The sequence below is a fragment of the Pseudophryne corroboree genome, chromosome 4 (assembly GCF_028390025.1).
Source record: "Pseudophryne corroboree isolate aPseCor3 chromosome 4, aPseCor3.hap2, whole genome shotgun sequence".
Lineage (NCBI taxonomy): Eukaryota > Metazoa > Chordata > Amphibia > Anura > Myobatrachidae > Pseudophryne > Pseudophryne corroboree.
The window spans coordinates 424,113,554-424,133,092 of NC_086447.1; the positions used below are offsets into that span (position 1 = coordinate 424,113,554).

At 46.5% G+C, this 19,539-nt stretch overlaps 1 protein-coding gene across 1 annotated transcript in view; it reads left to right on the plus strand.

Moving 5' to 3' along the window:
* Window positions 1–7,709: 7,709 nt before the first annotated feature.
* Window positions 7,710–19,539, plus strand: part of MEI4 (meiotic double-stranded break formation protein 4) — a 577,891-nt gene continuing 566,061 nt past the window's right edge. The window contains exon 1 of the mRNA XM_063916852.1: window positions 7,710–8,172. The gene's annotated coding sequence lies outside the window, so the exon portion shown is untranslated. The remainder of the gene's footprint in view (window positions 8,173–19,539) is intronic.

Consider the following 19,539-nt stretch of genomic DNA (forward strand, 5'->3'; position numbering starts at 1 on the left):
TGGTCCCTTTCCAACCAAGGCGCGTCGAATCCATTTCAAATTGATTATGTTGAATTCAGTGACCGGGAAGGAGGGATTCGACAGTCGAATGCTGTCGGATCGGCAAACTGTCGAATCTGCAGCGGGATTCGACACCAATTTAATATACCCCTAAGACTCCAGTTAATTATTGTTAGTTAATTTAGTGAGCGCAGAGCCCTTGTGATTTCATTATATAAGTATATAAAAAAAATAAAATGGGGTTCCCCTAATATATTGGGGCACTACAGAAACAAAGACTTATCAATGTCGCTGTGTAATGGTATAGCACTCCCGTAAGGACATTTCTTGACAGTTTATTATTTTACATCAGAATGTTAATCATCTTCTGACGTACACATACAGGTTGAGTATCCCTTATCCAAAATGCTTGGGACCAGAGGTATTTTGGATATCGGATTTTTCCGTAGTTTGGAATAATTGCATAACATAATAAGATATCATGGTGATGGGACCCAAGTCTAAGCACAGAATGCATTTATGTTACATATACACCTTATACACACAGCCTGAAGGTGATTTTAGCCAATATTTTTTTTTAACTTTGTGCATTAAACAAAGTGTGTGTACATTCACACAATTCATTTATGTTTCATATACCCCTTATACACACAGCCTGAAGGTCATTTAATACAATATTTTTAATAACTTTGTGTATTAAACAAAGTTTGTGTACATTGAGCCATCAAAAAACAAAGGTTTCACTATCTCACTGTTACTCAAAAAAGTCCGTATTTCGGATAATATTCCGTATTTCGGAATATTTGGATATGGGATACTCAACCTGTATCAGATTATTGTTGTAATTAGAGTTGATGTACTACTATGTCAATTCTTTGTTGGAGTTGCCCTTGTGCTTTAAGTAGATGTTTTTCCCAACAGATACCTGGCATTCTGTACATTTGCATCACAATATAAGTATGAGCAACACTTAAGAAAAAATAAGATATATCGCTACTGTTCATTCTAATGAGTTATTTAGTATTTGAATGTCGTCTTTTTGCAATCATCTATTACTGATAATGAGGAAGACAGGATTGTGAACAGTAAAAAAAGAAGTAATTAAGAATAAAAATTCAGCTCTTGTGATGTGGTAGATGGTATAAAAAAATTTCAGTCAACGGTACAAGTAACCAAGTGAATTATCTGATGTACAAGCACTCACTTGGTTGCTTGTACCATTGACTGAAAATGTATTTACACTATATGTATTTTTATTCTTCATGTTTTTATGTGTGTGTTGGATTCCTATTAAAACCCATGAAAAACCTAATGCTGTTGGTGACCTTGTATGGAACCATCAAAATTCATGAGATAAGCTGTCATAATATTTTTATATGGATAAGGGTTAACTTATAGCCTTTTCAGCACAAATTGGTTTTGTTCTTATATTGCACTAGGAGGCGCTCTTAGGGGGATATCTAATTACCGGTGAGTTAACATAGGGTCCGAAAAACAGCCATTTTTCTGTCTTTTTTCCGATGTTTCACCAATTTTTTTCCCCAAAGGCTATCCAATATGGATCGCCCATATAAAAAAAAAAAAAATGACCTCCCTGTGTGTTTTCGGTAGAAATAGCCCCATTTTTGCATGGAAATGGGTCTGTTTCTGGCGATTTGGTTTCACCTGCCTCCCGATAACCACAACAACCTGCAATGTCCCTTGCCTGCTGCATGAGCGGCAGGCTAGTACTGCAGGGAGGGTGCCGCGGCCCTTTGATGCTTAACCCCGGCGGTGGAGCCGGGGCAGCGCCACAACCCAAGTCCCCCATCTTTCTCCACCCCCGGTCACATGGGGAGTGGTGATGTGACCGGAGGAAGCCGGAACTGCAGTGCTGCACCGGGAGCTGTCAGGAGCCAGCACCCGGTACAGCATCAGGTAACCCCCGATAAGCCGCCGCTTGTGCCCCTGGCGGGACAATTAGATATCCCCCTTTGTTCTTTATTGCATTTCAGATTGGAGGAGTTGGGGGTGGACTACAACAAGGAGCTTGGCCTTTATTTACCAGTGGATTTTCCTGGGCACTGTCTCTTTAGATTACACATTTTTCTGGACTAATATTTATGTGAAACCCACTAGTATATCACCAAAACTGTTTAAAATGCATTAATCAATACATGAACTAAAACTCCACCGTTTATTGTTAGTTAATATAGTGAGTGCACAGGCCCTGTGATTTCTATATATATATATATAAAATTAAAATGGGGGTCCTCTCTCTAATATAGTGGGGCACTACAGAAACAAAGACTTTCATCAATGTCGCTGTGTAACAGTATAGCACTCCCGTAAGGACATTTCTTGACAGTTTTTTATTTTACATTTGACACCTCAGAATGTTAATCATCTTCTGACGCACACATATCAGATTATTGTTGTAATTAGAGTTGATGTACTGTACTACTATGTAAATTCTTTGCTGGAGCTGCCCTTGTGATTTAAGTAGATATTTTTCCCAACAAATTCTTGGCATTATGTACATTTGCATCACATTAAGGGGGTGTATTCAATAGATGTCGGATCCTTTCCGACGGAAAGGCTCCGACATCTCAGTATTTAAAGCACGGCCAAATCCGACAAGATTTGGCAGCTCCCGACGATGCCAATCCGACTTTTGTTAAAGTCGGATTGACATTGTCGGAAATGGGGCTAAAACCTGACGGATTTGGCCGCCGCGTCCAACAAAACACGTGGATCCACGGCTATTCTGCCGATCCATGTGTTTTCTGACAAGTCGGAATTCCCGACTTGTCGGAAAAACTGAGGAAGTATTGAATAGGTCGTTACCCCTTTCGATCTAAAAAAGTCGGAAACTGCCGTCTTTCCAACAAGACGGCAGTTTCCGACTGCAATTGAATATACTCCTATAAGTATGAGCAACACTTAACAAAAAATAAGATATATCGCTACTGTTCATTTTACAGTTATTTAGTATTTAAACGTTGTCTTTTTGCAAATATCTTTTACTCATAATTTTCACTATTAAATATGTAGCAAAAAATGTGTTGCAATAACACATGGGGGTATATGCAATTCACGGCGAATCGCGGCAAATTATCGCCATTTTTTTAATTCGACACAATTCGACAGGTGAATTCCGGCAGGTGGCTGCCGGAATTCACCATATTCAATGAAAAACGGATTCGACATTCCCGCGGGTGAAAAACGTCCGATTTGCCGGATTTTGCCGCGATTTTAAAAAATGGGAAAAAACGGGAAAAAATGGCGTGGGGTCCCCCCTCCAAAGCATAACCAGCCTCGGGCTCTTCGAGCTGGTCCTGGTTCTAAAAATGCGGGGGAAAATTTGACAGAGGATCCCCCGTATTTTTAAAACCAGCACCGGGCTCTGCGCCTGGTGCTGGTGCAAAAAAATACAGGGGACAAAACGAGTAGGGGTCCCCCGTATTTTTCACACCAGCATCGGGCTCCACTAGCTGGACAGATAATGCCACAGCCGGGGGTCACTTTTATACAGTGCCCTGCGGCCGTGGCATTAAATATCCAACTAGTCACCCCTGGCCGGGGTACCCTGGGGGAGTGGGGACCCCTTCAATCAAGGGGTCGTCCCCCCCCAGCCACCCAAGGGCCAGGGGTGAAGCCCGAGGCTGTCCCCCCCATCCAATGGCTGCGGATGGGAGGCTGATAGCCTTGAGAAAAATGACAAGAATATTGTTTTTTCCAGTAGTACTACAAGTCCCAGCAAGCCTCCCCCGCAAGCTGGTACTTGGAGAACCACAAGTACCAGCATGCGGGAGAAAAACGGGCCCGCTGGTACCTGTAGTACTACTGGAAAAAAATACCCAAATAAAAACAGGACACACACACCGTGACTTGTACAACTTTATTACATACTGCCGACACACACATACTTACCTATGTTGACACGAAGCAGTCGGTCCTCTTCTCCAAGTAGAATCCACGGATACCTGAAAATAAAAGATAATTATACTCACCTTTCAGCGTCCAGAGATACATCCACGTCCAGAAAATAATCCAGGTACTTGGCAAAAAAACAAAACGCAATGACCCGATCCTGCGGACTAAAAGGGGTCCCATATTCACACATGAGACCCCTTTCCCCGAATGTGCCGGGACACCACGTGACTCCTGTCACTGAGGTCCCTTCAGCCAATCAGGAAGCGCTACTACGTGGCGCTCACCTGATTGGCTGTGCGCTGTCTGTGCTGTGACAGCGCATCGCAAAGCCTCTCCATTATATTCAATGGTGGGAACTTTGCCGTCAGCGGGGGGGTTACCCGCGGTTAGTCGCTGACCGGCGGGTGACCCCACCGCTAGCCGCAAAGTTCCCACCATTGAAAGTAATGGAGAGGCTTTGCGATGCGTTGTCAGCTCAGACGCGCACAGAGCCAATCAGCAGAGTGCAAGGACGTTGCACTCGCTGATTGGCTGAAGAGACCTTTCTGTGACAGCTGTCACATAGAGGTCTCTGCATTCGGGGAAAGGGGTCTCATGTGTGAATATGGGACCCCTTTCAGTCCGCTGGCACGGGTATTTGCGTTTTGTTTTTTTGCCAAGTACCTGGATTATTTTCTGGACGTGGATGTATCTCTGGACGCTGGAAGGTGAGTATAATTATCTTTTATTTTCAGGTATCCGTGGATTCTACTTGGAGAAGAGGACCGACTGCTTCGTGTCAACATAGGTAAGTATGTGTGTGTCGGCAGTATGTAATAAAGTTGTACAAGTCACGGTGTGTGTGTCCTGTTTTTATTTGGGTATTTTTTTTCCAGTAGTACTACAGGTACCAGTGGGCCCGTTTTTCTCCCGCATGCTGGTACTTGTGGTTCTCCAAGTACCAGCTTGCGGGGGAGGCTTGCTGGGACTTGTAGTACTACTGGAAAAAACAATATTCTTGTCATTTTTCTCAAGGCTATCAGCCTCCCATCCGCAGCCATTGGATGGGGGGGACAGCCTCGGGCTTCACCCCTGGCCCTTGGGTGGCTGGGGGGGGGACCCCTTGATTGAAGGGGTTCCCACTCCCCCAGGGTACCCCGGCCAGGGGTGACTAGTTGGATATTTAATGCCACGGCCGCAGGGCACTGTATAAAAGTGACCCCCGGCTGTGGCATTATCTGTCCAGCTAGTGGAGCCTGATGCTGGTGTGAAAAATACGGGGGACCCCTACTCGTTTTGTCCCCCGTATTTTTTGCACCAGCACCAGGCGCAGAGCCCGGTGCTGGTTTTAAAAATACGGGGGATCCTCTGTCAAATTTTCCCCCGCATTTTTAGAACCAGGACCAGCTCGAAGAGCCCGAGGCTGGTTATGCTTTGGAGGGGGGACCCCACGCCATTTTTTCCCGGGATTTTACCATTCCATCTATAAAAAAATTTTTTATATTATTTTTAAAAATATATAAATAATACTTGTGCCTCCAAAAAAGACAAACCAAGTACCTAATCCCTTCTAATATAAATAGATCTGATATTACCAATAAAAAATAAACCACAAAAAAAAATGTTTACATTTTTTTTAATTGGTTTCACCCTCCAAAGTGTGGCGGATTGAAAATGACGAATTTGCTGTCTAAAAGCACTGTTGTCGAATTTCCAAACTTGAATTGAATACACTTTGGTCGAATTGCAGCACTTGTATCATTGCAGAAAAGTCGAATTTGCAAAAAGTCGAATTTCAAAAAGTCGAATTTTGAAAGTCCGTTTTTTTGACGGAAAGTACTGAATTGCATTGACAAATTTTTTTTTTTGGCGAAAATGTCCCGAAATTCGACAATTTCGGGAATTCGACCGCAATTGCATATACCCCATAATGTCATTAATAATAATCAATATTAATAATGTCATTATTCCATCCTAACATTTACACAATCTCAATGCTATATATAACTATACAGTGTATACTCCCTCCAATGAGGAAAAAGACAGGATTGTGAAAAGCAAAAACAAAACTCATTAAGAATAAAAAATTTCTTGGATTGTGGTAGATGGTATAAAGACTTCCCTATGTATAATACTGAGTAGTAACTCTGCACGGTTCCGGTATGAATGGTCGACCACGTTATGGTCGACAGTCATTAGGTCGACCACTATTGGTCGACATTGACATGGTCGACATGGACACATGGTCGACACATGAAAATGGTCGACACATGAAAAGGTCGACATGAGTTTTTTTTTACTTTTTTTGGTGTCGTTTTTTGAGTAAAGTGACCATGTGTCCATGTCGACCATGTCAATGTCGACCAATAGTGGTCGACCTAATGACTGTCGACCATAACATGGTCGACCATCTGAACGGATACCCTCTGCACCACCTACAGCAAAGTAGGATCTAAAAAAAACTTCTATATATTTGGTGTTAGTTTCTTCAAGCTCGACCTTGTTCAATATTAGGCTTATGAAATTCTAAATAGCTCCAGGTTTTGGGGAGGGAGTTTTGTTATTATTATTGTTATTAAGTGTCACTAAATCATGCTGCAATTTACTATGATGGTATCATAATAAAGCAAAATTACATAAAGTACAATGACAAGAAACAAAAGGCAAGGCTTTAAAGGTTCTACCTGGGCAGCAGGGAGCCACAGTAGTATTAAGGGGTAATTAAATTACAGGCGGATGAATCAGCATGGCAATAGACACACTTTACGGCACCCGATCTTTATGGCAGCCCAGATTAGCGCGATGCTGACACACATAACCGCTTGTGTATTACTGCCAGGATCACGCTGTATATACCTAAAAGGCAGGACAGTAATGGTCACAGTAACAGAGTACAGTAATGGCACCTTCGCACAATTACAGCTGGAAGCAGTCCAGCACACAGCCACATATATTGTCACCCCCTTTTAATGAGGTGATTAGTGTTATATTCTGTAATGTGAATGTAGAATTTATTGTTTGGGTATTTTAGTAATTTGATAGGAAGGGCAGTAATAATGCAGTCTTTATAATGGTGCCCATACACTTGTGAGATAATCGGTGATAACCTACGATTTCAACCGCATCTGTGAGAGAACTCGAAGGATTGTATGCACATTTTAGGTACTTTTCGATGCGATGCGCGGGCACGCCGGTCGAATCTCACGTCTCAAGATAGTATGTGCTGCACTTAATATTTATCGAATCGCAGTGCGATCGCATGTGTTTTTAAAACACATGCTATATATCGCACTGCGATGCACGATGGGCACCCGCTGGGAGCGGATGGAGGCCGATCCCACTCGGCGGTGACGTGCCCATCACGTGATTACCATGTGATCTATTGCATGATTGCATGGTAATCACTTTGGCAATTCAGGTGCGATTTCATCCCACCTGAGCTGCCGCTGCGATGCCCAGCGATGTCGCGTCGCGGAGCATTGCACAAGTGTATGGGCACCATAATTTGCCTAGGGAGCAGCCATGATAGCCTCTTATGGCAGTGGTTCCCGAGGACTGCACTTCAAATGCAGGATGTCGGGATCCCGGCGTTCAGGATACCGACGCCGGAATCCTGACTGCCGACTAGCCGGCATTCCGTATGCCGCTATTTCATACCGAATCTGTTCCTAAAGACGTTCCTCAAGGAACTCCGACACTCCGGGTACAGTATTAAAGATTTCCTTGCTTACGCACAGTTTACTTAAGTTGTACCTCAGCCTGTTTAATTACACCATCTGTGCACAAGCACAGATATCCATAAATCATGACTGAGGGGTGTTTTGAGAACCGCTTTAGGGAGCAACCACTGCCTTAAGGACAGTTGCATATGAGGCAGGGACTACTGCAAGCTGCCCGCGCCCCCAGCACAGCCCAGAGAGCAGCGGCGTGAATGCCGGGCGGTACAGAGAGGAGGCGGCCGCTGCCCTGGCAGTAAAGATATCCCCGGCCCCCGCTTATCTCAGAAAGGAGACCTGCGCCGGGCCCAGAAGTCTGTTGGCGCCGGGGGTCCGTCCTCAGCAGGAAAAGGAGAGACGGAAGCGGCGGCCTGAAGTGAAGGTTTCTGGGAGCTACCCCTCAGGCGACCCCCGGTGTATTCGGAATTAGGCTTCTTCTGCACCGGAGCGCAGCCTGCAGGGAAAAGGCCGCAGGTCCTAGCAGGAGGTGATAGGACTGTCAGCTGTCTTACAGTCTGGACTCAAAAGGGTCTCAGGTCCTTGTTATTACGCAAGGATTCAGGTCGGTAATGAAATCATACACATTTTACAGCTGTACTAGTGAAAGTCCCTCAGCCAGAAGTCAGGAATGCAGAAAACAGGCTAGGGAGCCCATTTTAGGAGTCCAGGAGCTTACGAAATGCTAATGAAGAGGGGATACGTTCAGTATAGTGGTGGTTAGGATACCAGCAGTCCAAATCCTGGCTCTGGAATGCCAAAACTCCGCCAGAATAACGGCACCGGAACTCTGACATGATTTGAACTGCTGATTTTGGAATCCTGACAGCCGGCATCCGATCATAAGTATGCTGGGGATTCTTAGGGGCTGATTCAGTTGTTTGGGGCGTCTAAAAATCCAGTCTAAACGGGACTTTTTAGACACCCAATTCAATTATGTTCGGGCGCCCATTCACATTGTGCATGTCACGCCAAAACAGACTGGGTTTAGCTGTCTAAAACGGCTAAACCCATTTAATCTCCTTGCTTTGGGCGTCCAAACTTCCGTTTGAATGCCCAGTTTCAACACATTTTTTCTCTGACGTCCTAGTGGATGCTGGGTACTCCGTAAGGACCATGGGGTATAGACGGGCTCCGCAGGAGACTGGGCACTCTTAAAAGAAAGATTAGGTACTATATCTGGTGTGCACTGGCTCCTCCCTCTATGCCCCTCCTCCAGACCTCAGTTAGTATCTGTGCCCGGCCAGAGCTGGATGCAGCCTAGGGGCTCTCCTGAGCTTCCTATAAAAGAAAGTATTTGTTAGGTTTTTTATTTTCAGTGAGATCTGCTGGCAACAGACTCACTGCTACGTGGGACTGAGGGGAGAGAAGCGAACCTACCTGCTTGCAGCTAGCTTGGGCTTCTAAGGCTACTGGATACCATTAGCTCCAGAGGGATCGAACACAGGCCCAGTCCTCGGTCGTCCGGTCCCGGAGCCGCGCCGCCGTCCCCCTTGCAGAGCCAGAAGAACGAAGAGAAGTTGAAAATCGGCGGCTGAAGACTCCGGTCTTCATTAAGGTAGCGCACAGCACTGCACACCACACACTCCGGTCACTGATGGGTGCAGGGCGCTGGGGGGGGGGGGCGCCCTGGGCAGCAATTAGATTACCTTACTTGGAGAAAAGCTAATAATACAGTCTGATAAACTGTATATGTGCATTAACCCCCGCCATTAAAGTACATAAAAGGACAGAAGCCCGCCGCTGAGGGGGCCCAGCCTTCTTCCTCAGCACACCGGCGCCATTTTCTCTTCACAGCTCAGCTGGAAGGAAGCTCCCCAGGCTCTCCCCTGCAGTATCCTGGTACACAAAGGTTAAAAAAGAGAGGGGGGGCACATAAATTTAGGCGCAAAACTGTGTATATAAGCTGCTATAGGGGAAAAAATCACTCAGTATAGTGTACATCCCTGTATTATATAGCGCTGTGGTGTGTGCTGGCATACTCTCTCTCTGTCTCTCCAAAGGGCCTGGTGGGGGAACTGTCTTCAAATAGAGCATCCCCTGTGTGTGTGGTGTGTCGGTACGCGTGTGTCGACATGTCTGAGGTAAAAGGCTCCTCTAAGGAGGTGATAGAGCGGATATGTGTGTGGGAGGGTGTCTCCGTCGACAACGCCGACACCTGTTTGGATATGTGTAAGTGCTGAGGTAAAATTATTGCACAAAAGGTTAGGGAACAGAAAGGAAATCTACCCTGGTCTGTCCCTATGTCACAGAGTCCTTCAGAGTCTCTCTATGTTCACTATCCAAAATAACAAAGTGTCGACACGGAGTTTAACTCCACTGTCGACTACGATAATGCAAAGTTACAGCCAAGAGGGCTAAAAGATATTCAATATATGATTATTGGAATAAAAGATGATTTGCATATCACTGATGACTCATCTGTCCCTGACACGAGAGTACACATGTTAAGGGGAAGAATGCTGAGGTAAATTTCCCTCCTCTCATGAGGAAAAAGAGCGGGAATCTCCAGACAAGAGACGGCAGCTTCCCACAAGAGAATTCTCAGGCTGTATCCTTTCCCCACTAGGGCCAGGATGTGTTGAGAATCTTCCCTTGGATGTCCTGTTTGCACTAGCTATTCTCAGGGATCCTGCAGATAGTGTGCACATTCTAGTATACTACCCAGACCGGCGATTGTGTCGGCATGGGTTTATAGCGCTGTGGCAGCGTGGACAGGTACCTTATCAGCAGAGATTGAGACCCTAGTATGCATATAAATATTTTAAGATGCTGTCTTAAGTGATAGATATATAATTATAAAGCATGCCCAAAGGGACATGAGTATACTGGGTCCTAGAGACAAAAGCTATGTCGATTTCTGCTTGACGTGTCCTGTAGAATATACATTGGACAGATGATGCCGACTTAAGAGGCATATTGAAGGCTGAGGATTGTGTGGAGAAAGGTTCTCGGGCCTGGTCTCCACAGCTATAGCTGGTAATTCTGATATTTTGCCTTATATTCCTGCACAGCCTAGGAAAGCACAACATTATTAAATGCAGCTTTTCGAATAAAGAAACAAGAAAGTCTGAGGTGCGTCCTTTCTTGTCAGAGCCGGGGGCAGAGGAAAGAAGCTGTACAACACAGCTAGTCCCCAGGAACAGAAGTCCTCCCCGGCCTCTACAAAAATCCACCGCATGTCGCTGGGGCTCCACAGGCGGAGCTAGGCCCGGTGGGGACACGCCTTCGTAAGTTCAGCCACAAGTGGGTTCACTCCCTGTTAGATCCCTGGGCAATAGAAATTGTATCGCAGGGATACAGGCTGGACTGTGAGAAGATGCCCCCTCACCGAGGACCCGGCGGGCTTCCCCCCAAGAGAGGGAGCCAGTGTTAACTGCAATTCGTAAATTGTATCTTCAACAGGTGGTGGTCAAGGGTCCCCTCCTTCAACAAGAGGGTGTTATTATTCGACCATGTTATAATCCCGAAACCAGACGGTTCGGTTAGACCCATATTGTATTAAAATCCCTGAACATATACCTGAAAAGGTTCAGGTTCAAGATGGAATCGCTAAGAGCGGTCATTGCAAGCCTGAAATGAATCGGGACATAAGGGATGCATACCTTCGTGTCCCCATTTATCCACCTCATCAGGCGTACCTCAGAATTGCGGTATGGGATTGTCATTACCAATTTCACCAAGGTAATGGCGGATATGATGGTGCTCCTGCGGAAGCAAGGTGTCACTATTATCACATACTTGGATGATCTCCTCATAAAAGCGAGATCAAGAGAGCAGTTGCTGGACAGCGCATCACCTTCTCTGGAAGTGAAACGGCAACACGACTGGATTCTATATATTCCGAAGTCGCAGTTGGTTCCTACAGCTCATCTGCCTCGCCTAGGCATGATCCTAGACACAGACCAGAAGAGGGTTTATCTCCCGATAGAGAGAGCTCAGGAGCTCATGACACTGGTCAGTAATCCATTGAAAACCAAAACAGGTGTCAGTGCATCACTGCACTCGAGTCCTGGGAAGGATGATGGGATCATACGAGGCCATCCCCTTCGGCTGGTTCCATGCAAGGACAATGGAACTTACTGGACACGTGGTCCGGATCACATCTTCAGATGCATCGGTTAATCACCCTATCCCCCAGGGCCAGGGTGTCTCTCCTGTGGTGGCTGTGGAGTGCTCACCTTCTCGAGGGCCGCAGATTCGGCATTCAGGACTGGGTCCTGGTGACCACGGATGCAAGCCTCCGAGGGTGGGGGGCAGTTACAGAGGGAAGAAAATTCCAAGGTTTGTGGTCAAGCCAACAGACTTGCCTTCACATCAATATCCTGGAACTAAGGGCCATATACAACGCCCTAAGTCAAGCGGAGTTCCTGCTTCGCGACCTACCGGTTCTGATCCAGTCAGACCGCAGGGGCTTATGTAAACCGCCAGGGCGGCACAAGGAGCAGGGTGGCGAGGGCAGAAGCCACCAGAATTCTTCGCTGGGTGGAGAATCAAGTAAGCGCACTGTCAGCAGTGTTCATTCCGGGAGTGGACACGACCTCCATCCGGGAAAGTGGTGACTTCATCAGGAAGTCTTCACGCAGTTTTGCAAATTGATGGAAACTGCCTCAGGTGAACTACATGGCGTCCCACCTCAATAAAAAGATAAAAAAGGTTTTACGCTGGGTCAAGGGACTCTCAGGCGATAGCTGTGGTCGCACTAGTAACACCGTGGGTGTTCCAGTCGGTCTATATATTCCCTCTTCTTCCTCTCAGACCCAAGGGCTGAGAATTGTAATAAACGGAGGAGTGTGAACAATATTCTTTGCTCCGGATTGGCCAAGAAGGACTCGGTACCCGGAACTGCAAGAAATGCTCTCAGAGGACCCATGGCCTCTGCCTCTCAGTCAGGACATGTTGCAACAGGGACGCTGTCTGATCCAAGACTTACCGCGGCTGCGTTGGACGGCATGGCGGTTGAACGCCGGATCCTAGCGGAAAAGGGCATTCCGGATGCAGTTATTCCTACGCTGATAAAGGCTAGGAAAGACGTGACAGCAAGACTTTTTCATTGTATATGGCGAAAATAGGTTGCTTGGTGTGTGGCCGGGAAGGCCCTACAGAGGAATTCCAGGGGGATCGATTCCTGCACTTCCTACAGTCAGGAGTGACTATGGGCCTAAAATTAGGATCCATAAAGGCCAAGATTTCGGCCCTATCCCTTTTTCTCTCAAAAATAACTGGCTTCACTGCCTGAAGTTCGGACGTTGTTACAGGGGTGCTGCATATTCAGCCCTTTTTGTGCCTCCAGTAGCACCTTGGGATCTTAACGTGTGTTGGATTCCTAAAATCCCACTGGTTTGAGCCACTTAAGACCGTGGAGCTAAAATATCTCACGTGGAAAGTGGTCATGCTTTTGGCCTTAGCTTGGACTAGGCGTGTGTCAGAATTGGCGGCTTTGTCATGTAAAAGCCCATATCTGATCTTCCATATGGAAAGGGCAGAATGGAGGACTCGTCCCCAATTTCTCCCTAAGGTGGTATCATCGTTTCATTTGAACCAACCTATTGTGGTGCCTGCGGCTACTAGGGACTTGGAGGATTCCAAGTTGCTGGACGTAGTCCGGGCCCTGAAACTTTATGTTTCCAGGACGGCTAGCGTCAGAAAAACTGACTCGCTATTTATCCTGCATGCACCCAACAAGCTGGGTGCTCCTGCTTCAAAGCAGACTATTGCTCGCTGGATCTGTAGCACGATTCAGCTTGCACATTCTGCGGCTGGACTGCCGCATCCTAAATTAGTAAAAGCCCATTCCACGAGGAAGGTGGGCTCTTCTTGGGTGGCTGCCCGAGGGGTCTCGGCTTTACAACTTTGCCGAGCTGCTACTTGGTCGGGTTCAAACACTTTTGCAAAATTCTACAAGTTTGATACCCTGGCTGAGGACCTTGAGTTTGCTCATTCGGTGCTGCAGAGTCATCCGCACTCTCCCGCCCGTTTGGGAGCTTTGGTATAATCCCCATGGTCCTTACGGAGTACCCAGCATCCACTAGGACGTCAGAGAAAATAAGAATTTACTCACCGGTAATTCTATTTCTCGTAGTCCGTAGTGGATGCTGGGAGCCCGTCCCAAGTGCGGACTCTCTGCAATACATGTATATAGTTATTGCTTAACTAAAGGGTTATTGTATGAGCCATCTGTTGAGAGAGGCTCAGTTATTGTTCATACTGTTAACTGGGTATAGTTATCACGAGTTGTATGGTGTGATTGGTGTGGCTGGTATGAGTCTTACCCTGGATTCCAAATCCTTTCCTAGTAATGTCAGCTCTTCCGGGCACAGTTTCCCTAACTGAGGTCTGGAGGAGGGGCATAGAGGGAGAAGCCAGTGCACACCAGATATAGTACCTAATCTTTCTTTTAAGAGTGCCCAGTCTCCTGCGGAGCCCGTCTATACCCCATGGTCCTTACGGAGTACCCAGCATCCACTACGGACTACGAGAAATAGAATTACCGGTGAGTAAATTCTTTTTTTTTCTCACACCTCAAGAGGCTGCAAGAAAAAAATGTGTCCTCCACGGCCGCTCGGCGCCCAAACAGCAGAACAATTGAATGACTGTGTTGGGCACCCTCTAGTGGCAGCCACGTTAATGACAATTGAATATGTCCCGTAGGGTTAGGTCTGTGGGAGATTAGGGTTTGGCTGCTGGGAAGGGAGGGTTAGGGTTAGGCTGCGGGGATGGGGAGTTAGGGTTAGGCGGCGGAAAGGGGGGTTTAGGTACCACCGGGGAGGGAGGGTAAGGCTTAAGCTGGGTACATACGGAAGCGACGGGCATTCGTTCTGACATCGGAATGAATGCCCGTGAGCGGGGATTGCCAGTACACACTATCATAATGTTAATGTAGAACGGCATGACCATGTTCTGTCCTTTATTAGCATAATCAAGGACGCTAGCGACGGACACTAGGTTTGATGTGCTGCACATCAAACCTATCATCCGTCACTAGCGATTGCGGGGGAGCGCAATCCTGGTTACACACTTTTGGAACAACATCACTTCAGTGTGTACCCAGCTTTAGGGGGGTTGGTGGGGAAGGTAAGTATACTTACCGAAACCCTGTTTCTCCTTCAGGATGCTGTGGTCGGTCTTATGACCGCTGGCATCCAGAACGACAGTAACACGTATCACACTCGGTGAGAAGGACTTTGAAGGGTTCTGCTTCGTAGAGCTGTTGAGATCCCGGCACCCAGCATACCCCGCCGGGACCCCGACTGCCGGCTGCGGGGCGAGAGCGCAAAAGAGCCCCTTGGGGGCTTGCTGTGCTCGCCACGCTGCAGGCACGGTTGCTTGCTATGCGCACCATGCTACGCGTGCCACGATATTTATTCTCCCTCCAGGGGTTTCATGGACCCCCCAAGAGGGAGAATATTTGTCGGTATGCCAGCTGTCGGGAGCTCGGCGCCGATATGCTGAGCGCCGGGATCCCGACAGCCGGCATATCGAATGCCTCCCCTTTGAAGAGATATAAGAAGACTACTGTGCTTATAGCTGTATGCCAAACAATTTATTACATGTTTTATGCAAATAGAAACGTAGCCTTCCGCATAACAAATAAAGAGAAACTAAAAAGAGACTGGCAACTTTGTAACCTCTATCTAAGGGTGCCAGAAGCTTCCCACGGCAGTGGTGCACTTTGCAGTGTTGTCAGGAGGGTACCAGTCATTGGGCCTAATTCAGAGTTGATCGCAGCAACAAATTTGTTAGCAAATGGGCAAAACCATGTGAACTTCATGTGGGTGTGTGGCAGATATAACACGTGCAGAGAGAATTAGATTTGGGTGGGGTGTGTTCAAACTGAAATCTAAATTGCAGTGTAAAAATAAAGAAGCCAGTATTTACCCTGCACAGAAACAAAATAACCCACCTAAATCTAACTCTCTGCAAATGTTAATATCTGTAACACCTGCAGTGCACATGGGTGGTCATTCCGAGTTGATCGCTCGCTAGCAGTTTTTAGCAGCCGTGCAAATGCATTGTCGCCGCCCACTGGGGAGTGTATTTTCGCTTTGCAGAAGTGCGAACGCCTGTGCATCAGAGCGCCTGCAAAAACATTTTGTGCAAAACAAGACCAGCCCTGAACTTACTTTTCGTGTGCGTTGATTCTAATGTTGGAGGGTTGGCTTTTGACGTCACACACCCGCCCAGCGTTCGCCCAGCCACACCTGCGTTTTCCCTGGCACGCCTGCGTTTTTCTAAGCACTCCCTGAAACTGGTCAGTTGACACCCAAAACGCCCCTTTCCTGTCAATCTTCTTGCGGCCGCCAGTGCGAATGAAAACGGCGCTAGAACCTGTGCAAAACCACAATTCTCTTTGTACCCGTACGTCGCGCGTGCGCATTGAGATGCATGCGCAGAAATGCTGATTTTTAGACTGATCGCTGCGAACAACGGCAGCTAGCGATCAACTCGGAATGACCCTCATGGTTTTGCCCAACTGCTTACAAATTTGCTGCTGCGATCAACTCTGAATTACCCCCATTACCACCAGTTTTATAATCATCAATACGAAATTAAGCTAGTCAATATAATTTACTTCATGATGAAGCTGACGTTGTTCATGATAGCTTATCTTTAATGTTGCATCAACAATACACTGTGGGGCTGATGTAGAGTTGGCCATAGTTATGCCCCTAATCGCTGGTGCAATTTGCATTTATGCAATTGTGGCCATATTCAAAATGGTACATTTCATAAGATGCATGCCGATGGAAACTGTAGCATATGTGCCTTGTTTATGTTAGCAAAATGTTACATACAATTAACTTCCACTTGCACCATTGTTTTGAAAAACAACTCCACATATTACGTATAAATAGTTAATTAACTTCCACTTGCACCATTGTTTTGAAAAACAACTCCACATATTACGTAAGTTAGTTAACTTCCACTTGCACCATTGTTTTGAAAAACATAAATAAATAGTTTTTTGTAAACATACTAACGCATTATGGGGGTAATTCCAAGTTGATCGCAGCAGGAATTTTGTTAGCAGTTGGGCAAAACCATGTGCACTGCAGGGGAGGCAGATTTAACATGTGCAGAGAGAGTTAGATTTGGGTGTGGTGTGTTCAAGCTGCAATCTAATTTGCAGTGTAAAAATAAAGCAGCCAGTATTTACCCTGCACAGAAACAAAATAACCCACCCAAATCTAACTCTTTCTGCACATGTTATATCTGCCTCCCCTGCAGTGCACATGGTTTTGCCCAACTGTTAACAAAGATCCTGCTGCGATCAACTTGGAATTACCCCCAATACGTATAAAGAATTCACTGAACAGCTCCAGCAAAGATTTTGGAAACAGCCAATCAGCAGCAATTTACTATTTCTGGTAACTGTTACCATTATCATTCACTATTTTCTTCTGCCCCTAACCTCCTGCAAGCAATATGGCTTTTTCAGATACATACTATGCAGATGTGTCCACTTACATCTAGCCTCTCTGCACATTAAACAGCCCTTCTAGTAACATGACTTGTTAGCGCTGAGTGTCTTTTTGTGTGACTCTTTCAATTAAAATGTGTCTTATTCACAAAACAATGCAAGTAGGATATACAAGCATCGTTTGCTGATTAAAATGATATGCGGAATGCCTATATTCTGTAACCGCGGCTGTATCTGCATACGAAATGCTACACATGTAATGTAATATTTTGCATGCGATTCAGCCACAGATGCACACAGAATACAGGCATGCAGCATATCATTTTAATCGCAGAGTCTACTTGTGTGTCTCACGCAGGTCATTATATCAGTGGTTCGGCCAGATAATTGCAGCCTGTTTGTGGCCGACTAACCCGAGCATATCGATTGGTCCAACATGTCCCTCCGATGCAACATTTTCAATTGTCCTGTCTGCCACATCGGGCAGTGTATGCCCTACCCCAGCGACCGACAGACATTTCCTCTGTTCCTTCATACGGGAAGGAATGGGGAAATGTCTCCTCCCTGGGGGCGAAGCACTGATATCACGTGACATACACTCTGAAATGTCTCAGTGTATGTCCCAGATATCGGCAGGGTCAGATAAAATGCCTCTCAGTTTGACAGGCATTTTATATGACCGTGTATGCCCAGCATTATTCGCATAGCGATGCGAATGAGACGCATTTCCTGCAATAAAAGATGCCCAACGCTAAAGGTCCTGTCAGCTCACTCATGCCGCCAGGCATATCCCACTGCGTAGTGTATTGAGGCAAGCCGTATGAGGACACATCTGTATGTTTCACAGGCTGCATCTATTCATAATTGCACAAATAGACCTATTCATGTATGTAGCTTGGGCTGCAAGATTGTGGCCAATTCTTAAACAGGCTTTTTATGTGCAAAGAGACATATTGGTACATAATAGTAAACATTACAGCTACAGCTGGAGACATGCAGTTAGGTAAATGGCTGAGCAGCCACTGGCTAGTACCAGAGCCAGATTTACACACAATATATGAGCCAAAGAGTTCATATGGGCATTATACATGGGTGCAGCAGTGCATAATGGTGGAAATTTGAGTTTTGATCAGAAATGTGCGGATACGGTGGGCAGAGGAGGCAGTGCCTGACCTGCGATAGACTTTTTTTAATCCAGAGTTTTCACTATAAAAAGTATTAGAATAATACAAAGAAGATATTTAAAATATATTTATTGTATTTCTCTTACATCCTAGGGGATACTGGGAATCCATTTAGTACCATGGAGTATAGACGGGTCCACTAGGAGCCATGGGCACTATAGAAGTTTGAATGTGTGCTGGCTCCTCTCTCTATGCCCCTCCTACCAGGCTCAGTTTAGAAAATATGCTCGGAGGAGCCGGTCACGTCTCTGGAAACTCCTGAAGAGTTTTCTGCATTTATTTTAAAAGTTTGTTTTCTGCTGCTGGGTACACTGGGCTCCACAAGTCTGGACAATGGGGTGTAGAGTAGGATCTTGATCCGAGGCACCAACAGACTCAAAGCTTTGACTGTTCCCAGAATGCACAGCACCGCCTCCTATATCACCCTGCCTCCCAGCACAGGAGCCCAGTTTGTAAGTTGGTGCTGCAGTAAGCAGGCACTTCACAGAGGGGCTGCTCCAAGCAGCCCTAAGAAAAGCTTTTTATGAGGTAAAAAGTGAAGACTTCAAGGGCAGCAGCGGTGGTAAATGTTTTGTGACATTCACGGCTGCAGCTCCAGCTCTCCCCAGCGTCGCTGTACACTCCTGAGCCCTGGTTGCCGGGTACCTACAGCGGAGGCTCCGGCTTTCTTCATGTTAGACACACACGGCTGGGGCTCTCCAGGATCGCGTGGCCGCGCTTCGGGAGGTGGTAAGTGGGTCCCGCTCGCGGGACCCGATCATTATCGCGATTCGGCGCGGTCAGTGGAAGGCGGGCAGCGCGCGCTGGCGGTGGACACTGTGGCAGTACAGGCGATCCCACTAGATCATCAGGGCATGGGCGCAGGTCGGGTTTTCTCTCTAAACCACTTCTTATATCGCCCACAGTACCCGGTGGTTTTGCCAGCAAGGGGGATAAGGCTTAGACCTGAAGCCCCTCCCCCAGCCCCAGGGCGCCATTTCCCGCAAATGTTCCCGCCCTGGAGCTGCATATCTGTCTTTTCCTCACTCCCAGTCAGTGTCTGCGGCGCCATTATCCCTCAGCTCACTGTTCCTGGGACTGCTTGGGCAAATCCTCCTATGTAAAGCCGCCTGGTTGTCAGCGCTGTGCCTTTACATGACACTTAAGTATTCTACCTGCCTTTTTAGACCGTGATAGTTAAGAAAGAGTGCACTTAGTCAGGGTTTTATAGTACAATTACCCTGTGATACACATCCAGTTCTTACTGTGTACTGTTATATCTACTGTTATATAGCTGTGTAAGCTAGTCCAGTGCAGAATTATTGTCTGTAATAACCTCTGCATTGTA